This window comes from Stegodyphus dumicola, chromosome 7 (genome assembly GCF_044657685.1).
Source record: "Stegodyphus dumicola isolate Sdum_Otavi_A_Nest chromosome 7, ASM4465768v1".
In the NCBI taxonomy this organism is placed as follows: Eukaryota; Metazoa; Arthropoda; class Arachnida; order Araneae; family Eresidae; genus Stegodyphus; species Stegodyphus dumicola.
The window spans coordinates 208,782,300-208,797,957 of NC_140774.1; the positions used below are offsets into that span (position 1 = coordinate 208,782,300).

The following is a 15,658-nucleotide window of genomic DNA, read 5'->3' on the forward strand; positions in this document are numbered from 1 at the left end:
TAATTTTAAAAGCAGCATGTGTTAAGAATAGTCGATGCAGTGTTAAATGTTGGTATACATTTTTTTTTTGAAGTATTTTCTCCGTTTGTCGTGTATTTTATTGCTTCCAGAAGCTGTACTGATTCCGATTGGAATAGTATAAGTGGAACTTTTTTTTCAGAAGCTTTTCATGCACGATGATGCTTAACCCTTTGCGGCACAGTGTGTCCGGTCCGGGCACACCTAAAAATTTCCTTCTGTACGCACAGAAAAATTGAATGAAAAAGAATTCATAGGTTACTCTCAACCTTCTTTATTTAAAGTAGATGGCAGCTCAACACAAACCAGTCCGTATATTTTAGCCATGTTTAGTTTTTTAAGACCCTCATTTTTCAAAGAAATTTTCCATATTTATTTTAGGGTATAAAAGGAATTGTTTGAAAAGAAATTTCTATGTTATTTTTTCCGCTGTATGCTAATCACCTTATTCTATATATTAGTTTTAAATTTTTACCTTGAAATCTTGTCTAAAATCAAACGGCAAACCCTAAGTGTACCCAGACCGGGCTCACCGATAATGTAGGACAACTGAGAGTCTGTATTCTTTGTTTCTCCGTATCTCATCGGTCAGTTCATTGAGAACAGTGCTCGTTTCAGCACTCTTTTCGAAGCTCTATTCAATCAGTGTGCCCCTTTGGGCACATCCTCAAAATTAAACGATAAGTGCTATCTTCAGAAAACTTTACTTGTGTACTCCTCTAGGCCTAATTAGACTGCCTACCTTTTTTTTAAATCAAAACTCCAACTTTAAAAGGTAGCGTGCTTGGAAAGGGTTAAGTATTTTAGGGAGTTAACTATTTTCATTCTGCCTCCTTCGATTTCGAATCGTGGAAGTCTTGCTACGTTTTATGAGGGTCTGTGAACAATTAAGGGGTGGGAGTTTTCTTGAGAAATTATTAACTTTCACTGTTTTCGTAGAGAATTGCAATTTTCTACTGTGTTGCTTACATTTCTTTGTAACTCGGCTCTCGAACTATCACTCATAACAAAAGCCACATCGTCCATGAAAGCTATGCTCAGAGTGTTAAGGCCATTTTTGCTTAGTGATTTTGTCAAATTCCAGATTCTAAAAATCTGCACTTAGGCATGAGGCCTGTGGACAGACTCTGATATTTTCAGTCATACCGTGGTTGTTAGTTATAATTACACTGCGCTTGTTAGTGAAGTAATTTTGAACACTTTCATAGTTGTTTTTTGGACAGTTTATATTTTTTAATGTTCCTAGAACCTCCGGCCAGCAGCACGAATCGAACGTTTTTTGGATGTGTAGGCACATCAAAGCCGAGTCCTGATTCTGCACTTTATTTTTTCATCTGCTGTAGAACTTCATTGATTGCAGGTACAGTGCTTTTATTGGAGAAGAAACCGAATTGGTGTGGGCTTGCTGTGTTGGGCTTTGAAATATGATGCCTGAACTGGTACTTGATATCCAGATTAGTCTTGTTATTGCGTATTTAATTTTAACTGCTACTTCTCCTGGCATTATAAAAATTATTTAGGCATGGAAAGATATATTCAGTGGATTAGCTGTTTCTCGAATATTTGTTAAATTCTAAATAACGTTCGAAAATTCTGCGAAAGACCTAAGGAATGCAAAATCCCCTCCCCCCCCTCACAAGAAAGGACTTAATAAGCATTTTAAACACCGAACTAAAACAAACTGATAACGATACAAAATTTTCATTTCCTAAACGATGAATAACTTGTGTCTGCTGTGCCTTATGTTGGAGTAATATTAGTAGAGCGAGTTTGACATAGATTTGCAACAGGGAATTCTACTTTGACTCGAATTCTTTTTGCTTTTCATTTAATTTTTCAGTTTGTAATTTTGTTTTTGTTGTTTTACATTTATTATTTCTTCATGAAACTGGTTCAGGAAATCCTACTGTTCTAAGAAGAGATGTAGATAAGGTTGCATTTCATCCTTAATTTAGAATTAAGGATGTATTTGGGTTGATGGTGGTATTTTTATTTTATATATTTATTTATTTTTATTGCTTGGAAATGCCTTATGTATTTTATGAATGTAGAAAATTTTATTCTTCCCAAGCTCTTCTTTTCTTAAATAGCAAAAATTTCCGCCATAACATCAGATTCAGGGCTTAATTTCTAAAAGTAGAAGTACCGGAGCCCTATAGAAGACCGGCAGGAAAGAGAAACCAAGAGCAAATAAAAGAATAAAATGACTATTAAAATCATTAACAATTTAAAAACTGAATAGTTAATTAATAATTATGTAATTGTAGAATGGATGTTAACAATGAATATTTATTAATAATTATTTAATTGATAATTATTATTGAATTCATAGTTAATTTAATATTGTTTATTCATTGAATAATTAAGGATTAAAGTAATTAAATTAAACGCAAAGAGGTATATTAAAATTTAATGATCCATTTTTAATATAATTTTATTGCTAAAAAAATTTTTCGAGATTCCATTTCTACTGAAATTGTTGTTCAGTTATATAAAAGAAGTGAAGCCTTCTTATTTAGGGCTGCAGTGCACTCCGGCTAAAATTAGAATTTATCCCCAAAACTAAGAAGTACCGGAGCTGACCTCCGATGGGCTCCGGCACAATTTGAGCTCTGAACAGTTTTGAACAGAGATCTGTGTGAATAGCTTATCCAAGCACCTTGAATGGAATGAGAGATCCCATTCAAGTTCTTTGGTGTTTCAAGTTCGCAAACTGTGTTTACGTGTATTTTGGTTCTCCAAAAAGCAGATATTGTATCTGCTCAGTTTAGCTTTTGTTTGGAATGTATAATCGCGTAATTTAATTTTGGGTGGGGGGAGATATGCCTCCTAACATTCAAAATTTAGATGATTTTTAAAGAGTAAGAATGCTTTTAGTTAAAAGGTGTAGAAATTCTGAAAAAATTCATAAAAAAATTTCATTCATAGAAATCCGCAGAGTTCTTTAAATCTTATTTTTAGAAGTTCAGTATAGAAGTAACGTAACGTTCATAAAAAATAAAGCTCATAAGATAAAGTTCATTGGAGATATATTTCTGAATATCATGATTTGCACGAACGTCAGTAATTATCAGATAACATTAGACAGCGGATGATCTTAATAAATGTTTCGTAATAAATGGAAGACCTCAATATGCTTACAAAGGTAATTTGTTTTAATCATTAAATTTCCTTAACCCCTTGGCTTACACGATATCTGCCAATTACGGGAGCTATAGAAAACAAGAAAGTCGGTCCCGCGCTGTGCCTTTCAACTGTTCATCCGTATATCCGAACTGGTGCAAAATATATACTTTCATGGGCTAATCTTTGGAATATGGTAGCAGGTAGTTTGGCGACATTTTGGTAAGGCGATAAAGGTTACTAGCTACGACTTTAGCAGTGTACATGGATAAAGTCAACAGTGTGCGCAATGCCATTTTTGTGCAATTCTGGGATTTTTTTTAAGTGAAAATAGGTCGACGTATACATGGATGATACCGTGTATGTGCAATTATTAAAAACGCGGCAAGCAGTGGGCGATTCTGCACTTTCTCCCAATTTCGCACCTAATCTTCGTCATGATTAAGCACTTTTGTTCCATAAAAGTTCTAGCATAAGCGAAATTCGGCTAGCAGATTGTTGGAAAAAAATGTTGAGTAAAAAAAAAATTGCCTTTACTTCGTGAAAACAAAATGGCGTCCAGAACAAAACTAGCAGTTTGCTGTAGCAGGGTTGGTCGCCAAATTTTCGCCAAAAAATCTCCAAGTTACCATGATCCAAAGATTAAACCTTTCATGACATATATATTTTCGTGTAACGAAAGGAATTGTGAAATAATAAACAATGTTGAGGTACAAATAATCATTTTAAGAAGTCTAGGGTGTAATCATAATCAGTTGAGAAAAATAATTGCATGATGGTGTGAGAGTTTGGCATGATGGATATAAGAGTTTTTTAATTCTTTATACGAAATTATACCTGAAAACGTGTGAACGTAACGGAGCTATACGAGGAAGTAACAGATCACCCAGTTTCGTCAGAAACAACTGAAAAAAACAAAATACGTTACAATGAAATGAAAAATATTCGATGTAGAATAACTCCAATTGCTTGGCATTTTATACACAAATTCCTCACCACGAGTCAGACTCGTAGCTTTTGCTTATGGCACAAATTCTTTATCACGAGACAGACTCGGGATAGGCCGTTATAGGCCAGAGGGTTAACAATATACAAAAGAGCTGGATTTTGTGAAGAATGAATTGAATTATAGGAAAAATGTAAATATTTCGAGTTCATAAATTAATTTATAATTACTTGCATAAATAAAGCAAGTTAATATATTCTAAAGAAATTAGAGGCAAATGTGTAAAATTTTTAAACGACGATGACCTGATTTCTAAACGCCACAAAAATATCTTGATGAACTGACTTTTAAATACGGAGATGAACTGATTTTTAAACAGAAAAAAAATGTTGATGAACTGATTTTTAAACGGCAAAAAAAATATATTGATGAACTAACTTTTTAACGCCGAGATGAATTGATTTTTAAATGGCAAAAAAATATCTTGATGAACTGACTTTTAAACGCCGAGATGAACTGATATTTAAACGGAAAAATAATATATTGATGAACTGACTTTTAAACGGCGAAACAATACCTTGATGAACTGATTTTTAAACGGCAAAAAAATATCTTGAACTGATTTTTAAACGGCAAAAAAATATCTTGACGAACTGACTTTTAAACGCCGAGATGAACTGATTTGTAAACGCCAAAAATTATCTTGATGAACTGATTTTTAAACGCTGAGATAAACTGACTTTTAGACGGGAAAAAATATCTTGATGAATACTCAAACATAAACAAGTGTATACGAGCCAGTTTCCCTTAGAAAGTCCTCCACGAAGGCATCCCTCCCCTTAGGCAGATAGCCCTCGTGTGCTTTGCCATACTTAAATACACCAACACACACCAACACCAAACATAAACAATAAAGACTCATAAAACCGTAAAAGAAATTTATTTTTACTTGTACACACCAGATGACTATAACAACATTTGTACTAGAAATAAACTTCAAAACAAAATCTAAAGTTTACGAAATGCATTTCTGGAGATGGGAAAAATTTTACAAAAGCCCCTTCCCGGGTGGCACCGTTTTCTTCCCAAATTAATCTCCTTCTTTTCTCTTTTTCGGGGCTATTTCATGTGCCACCCGGATATTTTCTTCTCTCCTTCCATTTCCTATCTTCGTTCTTCTAGTTAGGGGGCCCCTTTTCTTTTCTCAGCTTTCTCTTTCGTCGAACCTATAACTTACGACAAATCTCGTTATTACAGCTCCCGCCCTCATACATTTACATTACTTTTTTACAATTATAATTCAACATATTCATATCACACATTATTTTACATCTAACAGTTATAATTCAATGTCACTTACTTACCGAGGATAGAACTTGAGATCTCTCTGTAGAAGCGAAGTCTCTTGCCAGCCTGTCTCTGGGGCCCCGGAAGGAATTAATTCTCTTAGGTACTTCAGCTTAAACCACTTCTTGTACCCTTTCCTTATCTTTCATACTTTCCCTACGTGGCGTGTACAATTCTTATTTTTTCTCCAGCTTCCATCATCACTTTGAACAACAATACGTCCTATAAAGGAACGAACATACCCTCTTCTATACAGATGAAATCTACCCTACCCAAAGGAGGTTCTCGCTTCAAGAGCTCTGCATGTAAAGTAAGTTTTTTTTTTCTTCCACTCTTCAGCAATCTGAAAAAGAAAATTGTTCTTAGTGGTTAAGTTTATAAACGAATATCTAGATTATGTGGAAACTAAATTAAAACCGGACCTTCTTCCCCTCAGTACTTTAACGCTCAAACGTACGCAGCTAACATGTTCCGCAAGGCACTAATACTGAAATCTGAATGTTTAAATTTAGATTTTGAGGATTATTATTTATCATAAGCTGTCAAATAAAAGACAAAACTCGCACTTCATTCGTACGCACATAGAGGTGGCGCAAAATCTCAATATACATTTCAGTCACTTCAAACCGCAATCATTCAATTAATAGACAGCGTCATCAAAGATCTGCAGTGTTAACAATTTAATCCGAAGAACATTTGCTTTCGTTGTCGAAGCGATTGAAAAAGATTTGGTGACACCGAAAATTCCAATCATCTGTTCTATCGCTGCATGAAGTTTGACGTTATGCTTGAAACACGGATAGTTTGCGTCTCACTCCCTCCATCTTCTATAGCTATATAGGTATATCTTCTATAGCTTCTATAGGTACCCTCATCATACTCTGTACAGCCAAGAGGAATGGGAGCTTGCACTGTTTATTAACGACTCCAGGTAAAAACCTGAATTGCAGCTCTAGGCAACTGGAAAGAACCAGGAACACGAAACTTGCCTTACCTTGTTCATACAAATCCAGGGAAGCAGTTGCATGGTTTGCAGTGGAATCATCAAACATATTCATACATCAAATATATGAACGACGTCTTGGAATCGTATGTAAGGCTGTTTAGGGATGCTATTGGCCCAGACGTTTTGGTAATGACTAATAACGCTGTTCTCAGAATTTTCGGAAACAGAAGTGGACTGAACAGTCTATTCAACACACTTCAGTCCTACTAAGCATGCATTGGATAAGAAAACTGCACCGAGCCTGATATCTGTCAGGATCTAAATAATGCACATTCTAAAGACTGGCGTGAAATTCCAAAGCAATTCACTAAACTGTGTGAAGATCCCGTATTCTGTCCGAAGTCACCATACCAGATATTAAATAAAGATTTCTCTGTCGGTTCCTATAAATACGACTAAAAATGTAATGTTTTGAGATTGATCAATTGGGAAACATGGTGATTTTAAATCAAGTACTATAAAATCCCTCATAACTGCCAATATCAAAATAAAGGTACTTTCGAAGATCTAAATTTAAATCCGAAATTTAGGCCTGTGAGATAAAAATATATGAAATGGGATAAGAAGAAAATAAGCTGGCTACTAATATATAAAAGAATGGGCTAAGAAACATGGAACACATCTGTGTTGCGTTTCTGCCGACCACCATAAGAACTCTTATCCAACCAATGAATTATCCAGATTACAAAGGAACGAGCGACAAATTCCATTTTTGTTCCTTGATGTATGAACTCTGAAGGAAGAAATTTTATCTCAACTATAATAAAAGACCTTTATAATTTACTCGGCATAGACAAAACCCAAAGGAATCCTTTACACCCACAGCCATGGTAAAGAGGTTTGACCGAATTACCTTTAGTAACCACTCGCTAATTCTTTCCAGAAATCAACAGTACTGGGACCACACGTTAACTGGCCCACCGTAGTGCTATCTCGATCTCAGACGCTCTTTTGTCGTCACCTTCGTGATTTATTGTTTGATTGCTCTTCGGATCGCCTGAGGTGCCATTCTCCAGGCACGGTTTCAAATCATGTTCAATTTTGCTCGACAGCAAGTGACGGAGAAGATGAAGGCCCAGTTCGACACGAGAGCTACAGGACATCAATTTAACAAAAATGACAAAGTGTGGTTATGGAATCCAATTCGAAGGAAAGGAGTTTCTCCTAAACTACAGTCACCCTCGGACGGTCCTTACACAATCCTGAACAGGTAAACAAGTAAACGTGCATGGGAGCTCCTAAAACTTCACTATCGAATCAAACAGGTATTGGCCCAATGAGATAAGAAGATACACTAACCAGCTAGAGTATGAAATACTTGAACTAAGTATATGCTATTTCTGAGTAATACTGAAGTTATACATCGGAGTTGTTAATTTAAATATAAGAAGATAATAATATAAAATTACATACAAAGTTACATAAATTACACAAACTGTTTAGAATACTCATTAAAATATTGGATTACGTAAATATCGTAGAGCTGATATTTTGGAGATCGTTGTACGGGAAATTTTGCATTTTTATGGAAATACATATGCGATTTCATTTTGCTAATATTTTGTTAGTTGGAATCTTGTTATGTGACATTTGTTACAGGTAATCAGATCTGACCTCAGATCTTTCAGTCCAAAATTTATAAATAAAGCTCATGGTCTCAGCTTAATAAGTTAGGTATTATGGAGCAGTATGGAAATTGTTACTCTAGCACGGATTAAATTATTGGTGTGTAACCTATACATTGCTCTTTCGTTTCGGCTTTATCGTTTTCGGATATAACTTGTGCTTCGGCATAGGTCCAGTCCTAAAGCACCGAGCTTTTGTATACTTAACATAATTTTTGGATATAGGTTGTGTTGAGCTATCACCAGTCTTTTAAAGGTTTTTTTTTTATTATTTTTCCCCTCCAAAATGGCAGATTATGAACAGTTACAGCAGAAGGCAAAAATATATAGAATACAACATCACAATGAAAAAAAAAAAAAAAACCAGCTGTAACATAGTCCATTAATCTAACATATCTCTTGCCTCCCAGTTCCCAGTAACGCGCGGCGAGAAAAGTTTTGAGAAGATCAGGACAGTGGGATAGATGTGCGGCATCCATCACCTCTCCAGAGCTGCATGGAGTGCATATCGGAGAAGGAACAATATCGAATCTCAAAATCGTAAAAAACAACCTTATATTTAGCGTAGGTATAATGAAACACTCAATCGATTTCGAGGGCAGCTAAAGGTCCCTCCTCATCAGGAGAAAGAAATACATAGAAAGAAGAAAATAGGAATCATAGAAACACGTGGTGCTTATCAGCACTGCACGTGGTTATAACTAGATTTTTAATCAGAGTTGCACTGGCCGCCTACTTTTACTGAGCCAGGCTGTCTGATCAAGCATAAAGAAATATTAGCGAAGTTAAAATAGGGAGCGAGGGCAAATGCACATTACGCTCAAAATCTGAACTTCAAATAATGGAAAGCAACCACTGAACGGATTTTTATACCCTCTGGTAGTACCAAGTGCGAGAAGGTAACGCCATCTATCGGCAAAAATAATTGAATTAAGACAGTAGAATTTTAAAGGCATTAGGAAGGACTGGATTGGACTTCAAATCATTAACTAAACTTTTTAAATCTTTGTGAATGTGAAAAGCCTCAAGAAAATCCAATTCGCCTATGGAAGAAGCCTTTTGGATGATTTTTGCAGACCCAAAATCAAAATTATGGTTAAAAGTCCAGCTATGATACGCTATTGAAGACTTGTTAATTTCCCCTTTTTTGACATAAGATTCATATTCCTTGATACGAAACTTCAACGCTCTTTTTGTTTGGCCAATATATCTTAAACCACACTGACATGATATACTATAAATTCCCCAAGAATTCAAGACAGAAACGCAATCTTTTAGAATCGAAGGGTGAATTTTATTAATAGGGGAGAAACCGACTTGAAAATTGAATTTCTGGAGAATCCGTGCAATTTTATAGCTAACAGAAGGATAAAATGGAAGCACGACAAGGTCATTGATATTATTTCTAACAGTGGAATGTCTACTTTGATGGGAATCTGAAAATTTTTTGACGGCTTTATCAATAATCACGGGAGAAAATCCACGGTCAATCGCAACTGCTCTCAAATAATTAAGTTCATTGGTAAGCAAAGATTCAGAGGAACAAACTTTTAGCGCGCGGAAAACATAATAGTAAAAAGAAGCCATTTTTTGCTTAACAGGGTGGCATGACTTGGCATGGGGTGGTAAACAAACTGCAAAGGGTTTACGGTACACAGTGGTGCTAAAATCGGTTTCATTGCGGATTATAAGAATATCGAGGAAGGGGAGGGAATTGTTGGATTCAATTTCAAGAGTGAATTGGATGGCTGGATTTAAAGGCTTTCTCTATAGGGGCGATGATTTGAGGAATTGAAGGTTTAGATGTCTTAGAAAAATTGAAATTATATTTTAATACTTTTAACTGATCCTCCGAAAGATTCCTATTGGAGATATTAACGATGGAGTTAACGTTTACAGTGGGAAGATCAGCTAGATAATTGGGACTATCCGACTGGTGTGTGAGTTTTTGAAGGTTTAGATGTCTTAGAAAAGTTGAAATTATATTTTAATACTTTTAACTGATCCTCCGAAAGATTCCCAAAAACTCACACACCAGTCGGATAGTCCCAATTATCTAGCTGATCTTCCCACTGTAAACGTTAACTCCATCGTTAATATCTCCAATAGGAATCTTTCGGAGGATCAGTTAAAAGTATTAAAATATAATTTCAATTTTTCTAAGACATCTAAACCTTCAATTCCTCAAATCATCGCCCCTATAGAGAAAGCCTTTAAATTCTCCAAAATTTCCGAAACGCAGAAGGATACAATCCGCCACCTAATTACTCATAACGTTAATTTTAACAATAAATCTTTGGGTTCTAATCTTAGCAAAAAGGAAAATGAGATCTTACGTGAAATTCATTCTGATACTAATATCATTATCTCTAAAGCTGATAAGGGCGGACAGATCGTTGTTATGGACAAACACACATATATTACTGGAGTCTCTAAATTGATAAATGAAGGCCCATACTGCTCGATCCCTAAAGATCCTTCAACTTCGGACCTCATGAAAGTAAAAAGTGCTATTAAATCTTCCCACATTCTGCCAACTCAGTTGAAGAAATCACTTATTCCGCCTATTACTAATTGCGCTAGACTTTATGCTCTTCCAAAAGTCCACAAAACCGGTATTCCTTTTCGACCAATTGTTTCCAACATAGGCACTGCTTCATATCCTTTGGCCAAATATTTAGTTTCCAGATTTTCTCCTCTACTTGATAACAATATTCACACTGTAAAAAATTCTGTTGAAGTCATTGATAAACTTAAAAATATTTCCCCACTTCGTTCCATTATGGTTTCATTTGATGTCAAATCATTGTTTACTAATGTTCCGGTCGAAGGAGCACTAAATTGTCTTGAAACTAGGCTTCGGGAATTTCACTTCACACATACTGAAATTAATGAGTTGGTTTCGCTTACTAAAGTTTCTCTAAGTCAAACCCACTTTGTTTTCCAAAATGCATATTTTCGTCAAGTTGAAGGATTGGCTATGGGTAATCCTCTCAGTCCGGTACTTGCTGACATTTATATGCACTATTTTGAGATGAAATTATTTGATAAATTATCTTTTCGTCTTTGGATTCGGTATGTTGACGACACTTTCGCACTTTTTGACGGTTATAAAGAGGATTTATCCGAGATTCTATCTATTATGAATTCAATTGATCCAGCCATCCAATTCACTCTTGAAATTGAATCCAACAATTCCCTCCCCTTCCTCGATATTCTTATAATCCGCAATGAAACCGATTTTAGCACCACTGTGTACCGTAAACCCTTTGCAGTTTGTTTACCACCCCATGCCAAGTCATGCCACCCTGTTAAGCAAAAAATGGTTTCTTTTTACTATTATGTATTCGGCGCGCTTAAAGTTTGTTCCTCTGAATCTTTGCTTACCAATGAACTGAATTATTTGAGAGCAGTTGCGATTGACCGTGGATTTTCTCCCGTGATTATTGATAAAGCCGTCAAAAAATTTTCAGATTCCCATCAAAGTAGACATTCCACTGTTAGAAATAATATCAATGACCTTGTCGTGCTTCCATTTTATCCTTCTGTTAGCTATAAAATTGCACGGATTCTCCAGAAATTCAATTTTCAAGTCGGTTTCTCCCCTATTAATAAAATTCACCCTTCGATTCTAAAAGATTGCGTTTCTGTCTTGAATTCTTGGGGAATTTATAGTATATCATGTCAGTGTGGTTTAAGATATATTGGCCAAACAAAAAGAGCGTTGAAGTTTCGTATCAAGGAATATGAATCTTATGTCAAAAAAGGGGAAATTAACAAGTCTTCAATAGCGTATCATAGCTGGACTTTTAACCATAATTTTGATTTTGGGTCTGCAAAAATCATCCAAAAGGCTTCTTCCATAGGCGAATTGGATTTTCTTGAGGCTTTTCACATTCACAAAGATTTAAAAAGTTTAGTTAATGATTTGAAGTCCAATCCAGTCCTTCCTAATGCCTTTAAAATTCTACTGTCTTAATTCAATTATTTTTGCCGATAGATGGCGTTACCTTCTCGCACTTGGTACTACCAGAGGGTATAAAAATCCGTTCAGTGGTTGCTTTCCATTATTTGAAGTTCAGATTTTGAGCGTAATGTGCATTTGCCCTCGCTCCCTATTTTAACTTCGCTAATATTTCTTTATGCTTGATCAGACAGCCTGGCTCAGTAAAAGTAGGCGGCCAGTGCAACTCTGATTAAAAATCTAGTTATAACCACGTGCAGTGCTGATAAGCACCACGTGTTTCTATGATTCCTATTTTCTTCTTTCTATGTATTTCTTTCTCCTGATGAGGAGGGACCTTTAGCTGCCCTCGAAATCGATTGAGTGTTTCATTATACCTACGCTAAATATAAGGTTGTTTTTTACGATTTTGATTGTCACATTAGCGTGTTTCTCTTCTAGTCTAATATCGAATCTATCAAGATGATATTGTAGGCAGTCATGTCCGGTGGCAAGGCGGAATTCAGCGACCGCTCTACGCCTTGGGCCATTACACAAATTCGGGATAGCATTCTTCCAAGACTTATGAGAAACACGATTATAGAGATCTTCCTGAGCACGTACATTGATAGATCTTTTAATAAGGTCCCTAACAGTATGGAAAGGCAAAGGACGAGAAATATTATTCCCGATAAAAGCACCCTTTTTTTGCCAAGAAGTCGGCTTTTTCGTTACCTGGAATCCCACAGTGGGTAAGAACCCACTGGAGGACTATAGTTTTCTCAAGTGAAGCAGGTTTTGCAGATAATGTCGACAATCCAATATATCCTGCGATATAGGATTTTCATCTGAAACGATAACCAACAGAGCAGCTCGGGAATCACTGAGTATAACAACTCTTGTGAATTTTTCCAAGTGGCATGGTAGCTGGTACAGAGCTGTGCAAATCGCATCAATTCCACCGTCAAACGCAGTACCCACAGGGATGTCGAAAGAGAAAATTTCCAGTCTTTTAAAGTTAGAATCTAGATTGGTGGGTTTCCGAATGTGTGAGACGGCAGAAGCATAGATAATGGTCTGCATCCTCCTTTGACTCCACACACGCCATTTTCGCTATTGGAGAGATTCCTTTTCAGAAAATAATCTGGATATGGGACATGACCGGTGAGGTAATAAGTTAGGAAGAGCTTGGAGCTTCTAATTTCTGTGCCGATGTTTGGAAATAACCAAGCTGAACGGCGATGTAGTTCGGATCCCTACGTCATCAGATTCTAAGTATAAATTGTTCATTACGTTCATTTATTTATTGAATTGGTGTTTGATTTGTTGTACGTTATTTATTGAAATTATTATTTTAGTATTGCGTTGATGTTCAGTTATTGATTTTCCTTAGTTGTAATTATGGCTACCTGTCCGGGAGTCTCACTGCCCGGGATATGCAGTCTTTGGGAAGGGAAAATGCTATGAATTTTGTACATATGGTAAATAATTTTAATGAGCCTATGCGTAAATTGTAGTACCTCCTGTAAATTGTAACAAGAAAGGCCTCAGAGGGCGAAGCATCGTCACGAGAACACGGCTACAAGGTTTAGTCCAATTTAACATCATAACGTTAACATTATAACGTTTGGCTGCCTTGCCAAACTGGCGAAATAGCACGAAGTATTGTCGCCAAGCTTAGCGACATTTTGGCCCGATTGTTGTGTAACTGTAATTGTTTCGATCTCTGTGTAATTCTTAACTGTGTAAACCTTACACCAATTTCAAAAAATCGAAGGTACTGGAAATTTTTCGGCGGACAGGGTAAAACTATATAAAATTGGAGAAAGCATTAGTTTTTCAATTTAGTTTATAGAGTTTAGCTCAGATCACTTTGCGAGCTTGTAATATTAGCGGTCATAAAAGTGGCTTGCACTCTTAATGATAATAATGGATTTACTTTTGTAGTATTATTTTACTATTTAAATTTTATTTCGCTAAATGAGCAGAAAAATCTGAAGTTCCAGAACTTTAAACTGCTTTTGGAAAAATTAATTTTAACAAGCTATCATCGGTGCGCAGATAATAATATAAAGAAGAGTGTCTTTTTGTTTGTAATTCATACAAATCTATAATTTTATTTAGTATTTCGTATTTCTACATGGCTGAATTTATTTGCCCAACATGTTTGATGAGCGACAGCTGTCAAGCCAGTCAAGGACATGTTGAAGACATTGTTGGAAAGTCATGCTGTATGTGGCCGAGCATTGTCCTGTCGGAAAACATAACCTGGACCATCAGCTAGCACAGGCAGTACGGTCGACTGCATAATTTCATCAACATACCTTTGAGCAGTCAGAATACCTCGCAGCATGACTAATGGTGAACGACTGTTTCATCTAATCGCTCCTCAGACTATCACACATCCTATATTCTGCTCGTACAAATGGTACATCAGACCGCTCACCTCTGTCTTCGGACACGTATACAGCGGTCATCAAGCATCGACAAAAAAGTGGGATTAATCACTGATTATCACTTTCTCCGATCAGATACTGTCCAGCTTGAGCGACAGCGGCACTATGCAAGACGATGCTGCTTATGGTGGAGTGTCAAACTGCTTATGGTAAGCATCTTAATAGACGTCAAGATCGTAACACGTTGAGCGCGGCGCCGAATTTGCTGTCCTTTCTGTTCAGCCGGTAGCGAGCTAAGCCGTATTTTTGTTTAGAATGTTTTAATACATTTCCTTAAAACTAAATTTGATCACATTTCATTGAGACTATATTTATTTTTTAACTTTAATACTGTCGGTTCCGCGGGCCGACGCCAGCCAAACGAAAATTCCAGTTCCGGTCCCCAGGGACCGACGCCGGCCACACGGAAATTTTACTGCCAGTGCCCAAGAACCGACTCCGGCCAGTCCCAAGAGACCGGCGCCGCGCTCAACGTGTTAACCCCAGCGTCCCATAGTCTCCTGAGAATCGTATCCTCGGATATCCCAGAATCCCTGCGAGTTTACAAATGGCATTTTATCGCTGATAGCATAACGTAACCACGACCACATCACTTTGACCAATATTCAGATCCGTTTGTTTAGCCAACCAGCATCTTTTAGCCCTATGATGCGACCCTTCTCAAAGTTTGACAAATGTTTGTAACGTCGTCGAGTACGTCTTAAAGGCATTTTTCATTGCAATGCCACATTACAAACTTTTTACAATCTATCCAAGCCGTCAGCATAGCAGCGGTTGTAAATGCTGCTATGCTCCATTTAACATTCTACCAGTTCATCACACCTGCCCTTTAACATTCTACCAGCTGTAAACTTCACACGCACACTGTATCGCTCCACAATTCTGAATGTTGCTGCAAGTTTAATCATTTACTTAACTTAACAAACCACATTTGCATACTGTGTTTTCGAAGTTCTGGCTCTGTTTTTCCTCGATTGCTTTTTTTTTCCAACAGTTTTATGTTTACAATGTTCTCACTGAATATAAAGACAGAAGTTTGTTTCGCTCGCTAAGTAATTTCTTTTAAAAGAGATGGCGCATGATTCCATGAACCAGATCATGAGACTATGGAAGTTTCCTGTATCGTAGCTCTCGAGATAACAAAGCAAGGACAAAAACATACAGAAACTGAGGAAAATTTAATCAAGCCGTGCG

General features: G+C 36.5%; 1 protein-coding gene across 9 annotated transcripts in view; it reads right to left on the minus strand.

The window, feature by feature from the left end:
* Positions 1 to 5,010: 5,010 nt before the first annotated feature.
* Positions 5,011 to 15,658, minus strand: part of LOC146996625 (uncharacterized) — a 243,990-nt gene continuing 233,342 nt past the window's right edge. For 6 of the 9 annotated variants that reach the window (XM_085821315.1, XM_085821317.1, XM_085821310.1 and 3 more), the window contains 2 exons: positions 5,452 to 5,777; positions 5,011 to 5,313 (listed from right to left, as the gene is read on the minus strand). The gene's annotated coding sequence lies outside the window, so the exon portion shown is untranslated. Of the gene's footprint in view, positions 5,320 to 5,447; positions 5,778 to 15,658 lie in introns of all 9 variants that reach the window. The other 3 variants (XM_085821312.1, XM_085821313.1, XM_085821314.1) reach the window with 3 other exon arrangements.